This window comes from Pinus tabuliformis, chromosome 9 (assembly GCF_031772625.1).
Source record: "Pinus tabuliformis cultivar Carrire ecotype Pingquan chromosome 9, CPIR1, whole genome shotgun sequence".
NCBI classification, from domain to species: Eukaryota; Viridiplantae; Streptophyta; class Pinopsida; order Pinales; family Pinaceae; genus Pinus; species Pinus tabuliformis.
The window spans coordinates 1,771,868,325-1,771,878,676 of record NC_142307.1 but is presented as its reverse complement, the minus strand read 5'-3'; positions in this window follow the sequence as shown (position 1 = coordinate 1,771,878,676).

Below are 10,352 nucleotides of genomic sequence, written 5' to 3'. Positions count from 1 at the left end.
TTTTGTCAAGCTTGAGGAGGATAACATATGCTTGTTCTATAACCTGCCCTTCGGGCAAGCCCATCTCTATGTTTTAACGAGCCTAGCGATAGGGAAACTCGTTCTCGTCTAAAGACAAGTTTGTCGCTATTTAATCATTTTAACGAGTCTAACGACAAGGAAAACTCGGTCCTTTTCATTTTTAGAGAGTCTGAAAAGGTACGGAAAGTTAACTCCAAAATTCCTTTTTCGTCATCTAATCCCTTAAGTCCGAAAAAGTATAAAACAATACAGAAGGGATGAGTTTTCGGTAATTTTAACGAGACGAATAAAAAAAGCGCTCGACCTTTTTGTGCAATAATCCCTCAGGTCCAAAAAGATTAAAATCTACGGGAGGGATAGCTCCTCCGGTCCTTTTAACGAGCTGGAAGGCCAAAACTCGGCAAACTTTTCATATTTTACGAGTCAGATGAAAAGAGCTCAAAGAAGACTCGTCTTTTGAGGAACGAGTGATAAACAGGGATAGCAGCAGATTCCAGGTACAGGTTGGAATTTTCCAATCACGGCAGTGTCACAAGGATGGCTAGGTGAGATCACTCTTCGCAGCTGTTCCTCAAAATGGGTAAACAATCATATGGAGGTGAACGATTGGCCAAATGAAATGGAAGTGGCAGGTGCAAAACACGACCAAGGCTTTTTATGGCTAATAAATTTACGATCACAATGGTTATTTACCGGTACTGGGTTCATTTTTTAAAGAGCTTGAATGCGGCAAAACACTGCTCATTCTTATGTTTATTTTTTAACGAGCATGAACTATGTGCTAAATCTGCTCGGATCTTCGCTTTTCTATTTTTTAACGAGCATAAATTCCGCGGTAAAACTGCTCGATATACCAGTCATAAGATAAGAAATTTCTCCTGTGAGATAGCTATTTTTTATGGAGCTTTATCTCACGAAGCTATGCTCCTCATTTGGCAAATTTTGACCTTTGCCCCACATCCTTTCTTTATGCAAGTTCGGAAACGACTAATCCAAAAAACAGATAAATAACTGCTCTTTGCTTGCACTCCAAAAGGTTCGCATGCCCCCAAGTATAAAGTACAATTTCAAGGCTGCCCCTACTTATCCGATAAAACATTTGTTTTAAAGGGTGAGGCTTGCCTCTTTCTGGTTACCCAAAGATTGTTTCGTTAACACCATCAAACTAAAACATTTCCTCGGCACTGTCTACCGAAGTAGACAATGGTGAATGACCTTTGTCAAACAAGTAACCTTGACAAAAGAATCCTGTTCCAGAAAAACCCCTCTTCCTCTACGGACGGGCTACGGACTAGTCATATTCTCCCGCGGAAATTCTATTTTATACCTAAGGTTTTTTTTCTGCCCGAAGCAGACCAGGATGCATGCCCCCTGGGTTCCAGTCCAATCTTTTCGAATCACTCGCACTCATCGGGAAGGAGGACTGTGGGTGGAGACATTTCTTGGGTGAATAGAACATTGAGGGTTGGTATGTGACTATTTGCGATGCATGATCCCGGAAATGAAAGTTGGTCTACGAGCTTGACCATTCTTCCTTCGTGTGGAAAACACATTACTCTAAAGAGTGAGGAGACTATAGCTCCCATGCAATATATATAGTCTCGTCCAAGGAGTAGGTTATAATCCAAGGGTCCTTGAACGACCATCACGTTCATTTGAACGGTCTTCCCTTTCAATGTAACAGGTACATTGGGGAGGATCCCTAATGGTCGACTGGTTCCTTTATCAAAACCCGAGAGATTTCTTATCTCAGGCAAAAGCGCCGGGGAACCCAGTGCTTTCCAAGCAATAGAGGAAAGGATACTCACAGATGCCCCTTCATCAATGATAGTTCCAGCCATTACCATTCTGTAAATTTGGACAATGATTCTGAATGGTATACTGGCTGGTAACCGGGGTCTGCCTAGTTGGTTCCAATCAAAGGACACAACCAGGTTGCTTGGTGGTGGGACCGAATACACGGCCGGATATGACCCTGACGATGTTCCTTCCTGCGATAAAGGAATGGGCGCATTGCCCTGATGCTCATCAGAATCTGTGTTGATGAAAAGAATCTGGATGGTGTCATCCTTATTCTCTTCAGTGAGGGTGTCATTTGAAGATGAATCTTCAGTGACGGTGTCATTTGAGGATGAAACCTCTGAAGAAAGAACCGGGTCAACTGCCGTATCGACCTTTAGACTTTCGTCTGGTCTGGATTCAGTAGGTTCATTTTCAATGACTGACACTTCAGCTGACCACTTGAGCAGGCCAGCTATATTTTCAACCAACGAAGGACTTGGCACGATTTTTTTGTATCCAAGAGGAAGTCTCAACGGTGAAACCGGGCAATCTTCCAAAACTCTCTTCGCTTCGTCTAAGAAGGGACAACGGTGGATGGCGTGATCGCCTTCACACAGTCTGCAGGGGAATCTTGCTCCCCCTCTTTGTCTTGAACCTTCACTTTCGCTGGTTGACGGTAAGCAATCAACATCGCTATCAGAGGTTGATTCTCCCGAATTGTGCAACCAAGGGGACCAGTCCCTTAGTATCTGGGGAATACAGGGACAATCTCTATGGAAGTGGTCTCCTCTACATATGACACATGGTGATTTAGGCCCAGTCTATGTTGTGTGTGGATTTTTGTCAGATGTCTTTTGCTTGCCCCCAGTCGCCTTAGGCTCCTTCTTCTTCTTCTCTCTCTTCTGCTTCTCCTTCTTCTCCATGGGAGCTTGGCTTTTGCCGGCTCTACCTTGCGAAGATGAAGGATTGGAGGAAGAGTTATAGGAAGTAGAAGGTTGGTGGGCAGCTCTAGACTGATCTAACTATTGACTCGACTGTTCAGGAACCATGGTGTTCTGAACTACATTGGTTGAGAATAGCCAAATAGGCAGGCCAATTGTCAGTCCTGGAAGCGACAGTGTGGCCATGTGGGGCACACCAACTTCTCCCCAAGAGGAGAAAGGACTAGGATTTCCATCTTGTGGAATTCCTTGGTTGGGGCGTTCCATGTTCTCAACCTACAAATCAACGCAGGAATAGGAGGTGATTATGTTCCGTTTAAAATAAATTTTATAACGACGCTTTAGACACAACTTGCTTTTTCACTTTTTAAGAGTCGAGAAAAAGCTAAAGATGACTCTAGTCTCCTTCGATGTTTTAACGAGCCCGAAGTGACAAATGCTCGGATGGACTTTTTCAGTTATAGAGTTTGAAAAAGGCCAAAAGAAACTGCTCTAGAGATCTAGGCAGAGGGTGTGCCAAACCTTTCGCAAAACCAAAGAATACGTTTTACGGTACGAGTGGTCGATCTTCGTGAATGCTGTGTTCACTGCATTGCGATCAGTAGGGCGGCCGACACGGTTTCCTATGGATAAAGGCTTTGTTCCTATAGGGGTCTCCCAATATATACGCGACGGTACGTGGGAGCACAAGTCCGTATTGATACTTATCGCTTCACCGTGGAGGAATCACCCAACCACTCAACGCTAAGATATCACGTTTAACGACGCCGGAACACGTCTCTAGCTTAGACCTCTATGTGTTTGCGTTATGTTTCAATGCGTTGTTATGTAAATTCAATTTATTTTAAGGTTGATCTTGTTTAGCAGTTTGCCTTTATGGATCACCACGAGATGTATAGTAACACTCCTAAATGCAGTCTAAGATGATAAGCAAGCTTTTCAATCTTTCAACTTTGAAAATCTTAACTACTGAGGGAAAAGAAAGACAACATCTTTTCACACAGATCATAGAGCACACACTAATGCACTTTTTCCTAAATCAACATGCAAACTGTCATAATGCACATGCACAATGCAGATATTTCTTTTCTCTTTCTTAATGTTTGTGCGATACAAAAAGAAAGCTATTGTATAACTTTGAATTCAATTTCAAGTGAAAGCAAACAAGTTTGTCCAAAATCAAAAGACACCTTAAGATTTACTTGTTTCGACACTAGAAATATGTAAACTCAAACCATATGACGAAAGCAAAAGCTCAATCAGCTATGAACAGTAAACAAACTAACTCTTAAGATCAAAACGACACTTTATCACAGGTCTAGATCTAAGAGGCCACAGCAAGACTAGTTCACTTTCGTTATGGGAAACTGCAAATGATATAAGAAATACACAAAGAACAAATACAGTTTCTTTATACAACCGAGGGGGAATAGTGGCAAGGAAAGTTGGTTTCAGATAGGTACATTGACTGGTAACAGGCTGCAAAAACAAGGGTGAAAACAGGGCAAGAAACAGCAGGAAACCCCAGTAGCACAAGGCAAGACTGGTTCAGCGCAGGTAGCCCCTTCGGGAACTTCGCTGAAATGCAGACAGCCTTCACACAGCCTGCACTGAAGAACGAAACTTTCGTTTCTCTTGGTTTCTAGGTCACAGATTGCTAAAAAATTCACAGTTTTTGGCCAAATCAGAAGCTATCAGTCAAGTACACACTAAGGGATGAAAAGGAGGATGAAAAGCTATCACTAAGAGCTATTTAGAGTCCTTGTGGATCAGCTCTTCAAATCATAAACTTGCCCAGAAACTGAGCTAGAGTAGCTGCCCTCTACTTTGCATTTGAAAGATCCAAATGCAGTTCGATTCAGTACTCCCTTTGTTTATGAAATGAATAGAAAAAACACAAACAACCAACAAGATACGATCCCCAGCGGAGTCACCAATTTGTTTTTGGTAAAAGTATCCAATACGGAATGACCCTATCCCACTCTAAGGGTGATAGTACCTCAGCAACAATCAAAGCAAAGCTATTCGAGATTACTTCTTTATGAGATGTAAGAGAGAGGAGAAAGAGATCCACTAACCGTTATCTTCCGCTAATGATTGATCCAATCTTCCCTCTTTGCTGCTTGCTCCCAGCTCCTTGCTCTTTCACTGGCCCAGCTACACAAAGATCCTGCAAAATGACAAGAGAGGGAAACTACAAGAAGCATACATTCATAATTGATTCAAGGCTTAGAATAAATCAAATATACAAGTATCAATACGCCATTGAGACACATGCATATAGAAGAACCTCAAATGCTTTATTAATGGAAGAAGTAAAGTTCCGAGAGTGTTACAACCATAAGAGGCCCAATCCAACAACACCTCCCAGCAGATAGAAATCTCCTCTTCACCTCCTTCAAGCAAATCATCCAATAGTTCTATACTCAAACCAACAGCACTTCCTTACATTCACAAGATTCCCGCCTCCCTAGACCTCATGAGAGAGCTATATATAAAGGAGTTTTGGAGAAAGGATGAGTCAGCTTGAGGCTGGCATGAAGCTGACTAGTGTCCTCTCCCACTTCAGTTATTCTTCAGTTCTTGAGTCCACTTGGAGTTTCTTGCTTCCACTTGGAGATCTAGATCCTCTTACTCATCACAAGGCAAATTCCCTGATCCAAGTGTCATTTTGGAAGCTTCCTGGGCATTGACACCTTGAGGAATGATTGTGCCACTTGGCCAATCTCGCCCAGCGCAGGTAGCCTTCATTACTGTTGACATTCAGCGCAGGTACAGAGTGGAGCAGTTGACATTCAGCGCAGATGCTCAGTGGAGCAGTTGACATGATCCAGAATTAGCTTGTTTTTGAGTGTTTTCAGGTGGAGAACTGATATTCAGTGATGTGGTTTGCTGACCTTGTTCCTCTAGGGGTAGGAACAACATGTTTAGGGACTTTGGATCCCTTAGATTATTGACATTTCATGCTTCATGCTGTAAGGCACAAAAATGTCTATAACACCTGGACATCAGACAAACCTTTCACATAAAACTTTTTATAACAACCGTTGCACTCATGCAGACTCATCCATTGAGTTTTGTACGTGTTATCTTCCCTTGTGTGTTATGACTACCACATCCATGTGGACTACTCCTCCAGAAGTTGTGCATGTCGAGTTGTGTTGTGTGTTCCTAGAAGAGTTGGAGCTTCCTCCCAACCAACTTGGGACTCACTCTCACCCTCTCCCTCTACAGTGAAAGAACCATTGACACAAGTAACACTAGCAATCACCAGGCACGCAAACATCACTTCTCGAAGACAAAGCAGACCACTCTCCTATGTTGGCAAGCAAGAGTTGAGGAAAATCCTTAAGACATGGCAATGGAGCTGTCATACTGTATGGGACTCCCACACCAAATGATGTGAGGTCTAGTTGGGACTTCATACCAAGGTGATCCCCTGAACATTGGCGGGTCCAGCACCATCAACATTTTTGGTGCTATAAGGAGGGTAGCTAGTTGTATATGGTTGAACATCCTCTCACACTCATTCATTAACCATCTAGTCAAGGAAGTATCTTGCACTCCCTCTCACCTACACGTGACTCTACAGTTGGTTACTCCTCACCTCCTAGGATTGAACACGAGATTTTGTATCAACGCCTTCGCTATGTTCGTCCCATAACTCGCTAGTTTGCAAAAGTAGTTGGACTGATCCTAAGCATAAAATATCTTCCATACGCATCAAGAAAGCCAAAAGCCACTCCAATAGGAGTTGTTGTATCATCGGGGGAAGAAGCAGTCCTTGCCACACTTGAAGGTTTGGCAGAATCTATTGAAGATGGAGAGGAACCTCCAGTCTTCCAGCAAGGCAAACAAGACACTCTTGTGATCTTGGGATCGAAATCTGGTATAGGAGGAAAATGGGAAGGCGGTGGAGGAGGTGGAGGCGGAGATGAAACAACAGACTCAGAGCCAGAACCATCAGATTCTGAAAGAGAAGAGGAAGAAAAAGAAGAAGAATAGATGGTTGACCCAAATATTGAATGGATGACTTAGGGACCACTGGCTCTCTTGGCTATTCTGTACAAGATGCCGAAGCGAGTAGAGAGATTCAACATCAATTTTAACCCTGACGACACAATGAAGACAAAAGATCACTTGGGAAACTTCTACCTACAACTGTAGACCCTTGAGGTATGGTATGACGTTATAGCATGTAGATTGTTTCCATGTACCTTCGACGGTCACGCAGCCGCATGGTATCACAGCCTTCCACCAAACTCCATACAAAACTGGGGTGCATTCAAACGCATGTTCCTTGAGAGGTTCAGTAATGACAAGACCCCAACCATGCTACTCAAAGAATTGGGAAGCCTGAAGATGGACAGAAAAGAAAAAGTGAAAGATTTCAATTAAAGGTTTACACGCATGTTGAAAAAAATTTCAGCAAACACCAAACCTCACGACTCCATCACTATTGATTACTACACATCCGCACTGCCAACCAGCATTGTGCAGTTCATCAAGCGAGCTACGAAACCAACACTCTTAGAAAACTATGAAGAGGATATTGCTGTTGAGAAATACCTACATGCAATTGGAGTCATCAAGGATGATGAATCAACAAAGGACTCCAAATATGCTTGCAGGAATTCTTAAGCGATGGCGAGTAAGGGTAGAGACAAACAAGCAATTGACATTGAAACCCTCACTCGCCTCATCAAGAACTTGTCCATAGAAGTGTACGAGATTAAACAACTAAAAATGGACACATTTTCAAGTAGCCATCCACCCAGGCAGAGACAAGCAAGTAGCTCATCAGATAGCAACCATTTTGCTCCAAAAATTGCGCAGAAGCCTATGTTCCAGCTCGAACAGTGTGCAGATCCTAAGTTATGTTCTTTCCATGAAGAACATCACCTCGAGAACTCTTGTTCAGATTGGAAGCAAGTCGTTATCTCTTACTGTAGTCATACACTCGACACGGAAAGCAATATGCAGCAGCAGTCGAAAGACATTGATGATGACGAAGAGGTTTCACCTGATCAAGCATCAAGTTCTAGGCATGTGGTGAACGCGTATCAGTGCTTGCAAGTAATGTCAAAGACGAACACTGAGAAATAGCCCCAAAAGAAAAATGACTGTTACAATATTAGGAGTAAAGGGGCTCCCCTTACACTTGGGGAAGCACAAGAAAAGGTGAGACTGTTGTTGAGGAAGGTTGACCCACTAGCCGCCCCAAAGCAAAAAACACAGAACAAATCTGGGAAGACAACGACAGACAAGAGTACCTCCATGAGCAGCAAACTACAGAACACTCTATTGGATAACATGAACATCAATCCTACCCTGGACACCTCGATGAACCTACCACCTCTAGACTACAATATTGTGGATGACATGAAGAAAACTCGGGTGAGCATTAGTTTGTTCTAGTTAGCTAAGATCCAGAGTCAACGAGACATCCTGTTGCACACATTGGGACAAACAGCAAAGGACAGTGCAGCCCCTACCAGCAAGGGAGCAAGCACGCCTCCTGAACCACTGTCCACTGTGCTCAATAGACTCCAGATGGAAGAAGAAAACTCAGGTTCCCCTCCATTCCTACTTATATTTGAATTTTTTAACTACAATGTTCATAACTGCTTGGTTTATTCTGACGCAGCAGCCAACATCATGCCACTCTCCATTGCTAAGAAGATCAATGCGCAATGGAGCGAGACATCTGCACGAATCATCCAACTTGATCGAACATTGGTACCAGCCATTGGTGAAATGTGAGACATGATCATTTGACTATCTCATGACAGTCGAATCCACCAATGCATCAACATAGTTGTTGTGGACATACTAGAAGCATATGGTCTTCTACTCAATAGAGACTGGTCCAGTAAGCTAGACGGATATTTTGCTATAGACTGGTCTCACATGTGGCTTCCGTACAAGGGAAAATACAACCAAATCTGGGTGTTATACGATATGTATATGAAACACAATGTCACTCCCCTTAATGGAAAGAATGAACCATTGGCCTTCACAGAAATCATGTTTGGAAACTACCTCCTGGAGACAACTTTGGAGTGTTATCATGCACGGCCAACTCCAACTGCACTAGACACATAATTGGGACTCCTTCCTTGCCCAACTAATGGTATGAAACTTGTATAGTTCATTGTACCAATAATAAAAATAGTAGTAGCAATAGTAGTAGCAGTAGTACAAGCATGTTAAACGATCCTTGTATAAGCAAGTTGTGGGCCATGGAATTTGACAAATCGAAGACACATGAAGACTCAAGGACTCGGTATATCTCAATCGCCCAAAACAATAGGAAATGCATGATTTCAAGCTGCTTGGAGTTTCAATGCACAAAAAACGTCGATGAGTATGAAGCACTCGTGTTGGGATTACAAAGGACCATTAGCCCCAATGTGGTCGCACTTAAAATGATACTACACTCCAAGAACAGTGTTGATACTTTCAAGGGAATAACAACTGATGAAGGTAAGCACGAGCAGCTTCTAAATATTCCAGCTGAGGGCCAAAAAGGAAACCCCATCCTCAAGGGGTTGGTTTCTCTCAACAATCTATATGATATGCATAACTTCGGTCAAGGGTCGGAAAACGGCAGAACACACAAGCTCACCACTATGAACGAACAAAGCAACCTAGGGACCAATCATGATCTGAAAATAGTCAGTCTTAGTACAAACTGCATGCTGCAGCAGTGGTCATCTTTTGACCACCTAATCAAATAGTATTGGGATGTGTCCACATGAGTGGATGATGACCTGAGTGCATACAACACGCGAATAACCCAACACGGGATTCCAGGTAAAGGAGGAGCCAAACCATTGCAACAAAAGTCAGGTAAAACACATATGTCATTTGAACTCCTTATATAGAAAGAATTAACTAAGTTTTTGGATGTTTGGGTTACTTATAAAGTTCGTCACCATACATGGGTTTCCAATCTAAGTTCTACACATAAGAAATCCAAGTAAATTCCCCTATGCATTGATTTCAAAAACTTTAACCGCTCCCGTAATAAATAAAAAAACCATGTGACATCATTAGAGGCTATGTTGCACGCAGTGTCTGAAGCAGCAGTATCATCCTCACCTAAAGGTATTTTGGGATACCACCAGATTCCGGTGGTGGAACTTGGTTGTCTTATGCTAGTTTACGAGTAGCTTGGCCCACACATGTACCATCTGTCATCACTTTACGATAGGGTTTACAACCTTCCTGTCAATGGCTAAGATCTCAAGCATCACTCCCAGTAGGTTGGGTCACGCCTCATGCCATGTACATAGTCTTCTTATTGGTTGTTGTTTTTGTCTTGTTTTCTTTTCTTATTATCTTTATTTTCACTTTGTTTGCTCTGCTTACTATATTTGTTTTCGTTCGTTTTGTTTGCTTGATATATTACTATTTTTGTTTCCAGAATAAGTGCTGCCAACTACTACATTCTGGCTTTTGAATAGAGTATGTGGCTGAAATTTGAAGAGACTTGTGACACTGCAACATTTGGCTAGTCTTGTGTTTGTCTTCTCTATGCTTGGTTATAACCTTCGGGTGATGAAGTCTTGACAGAAAATATGAACCATCTGCAAGTGAAGTTTT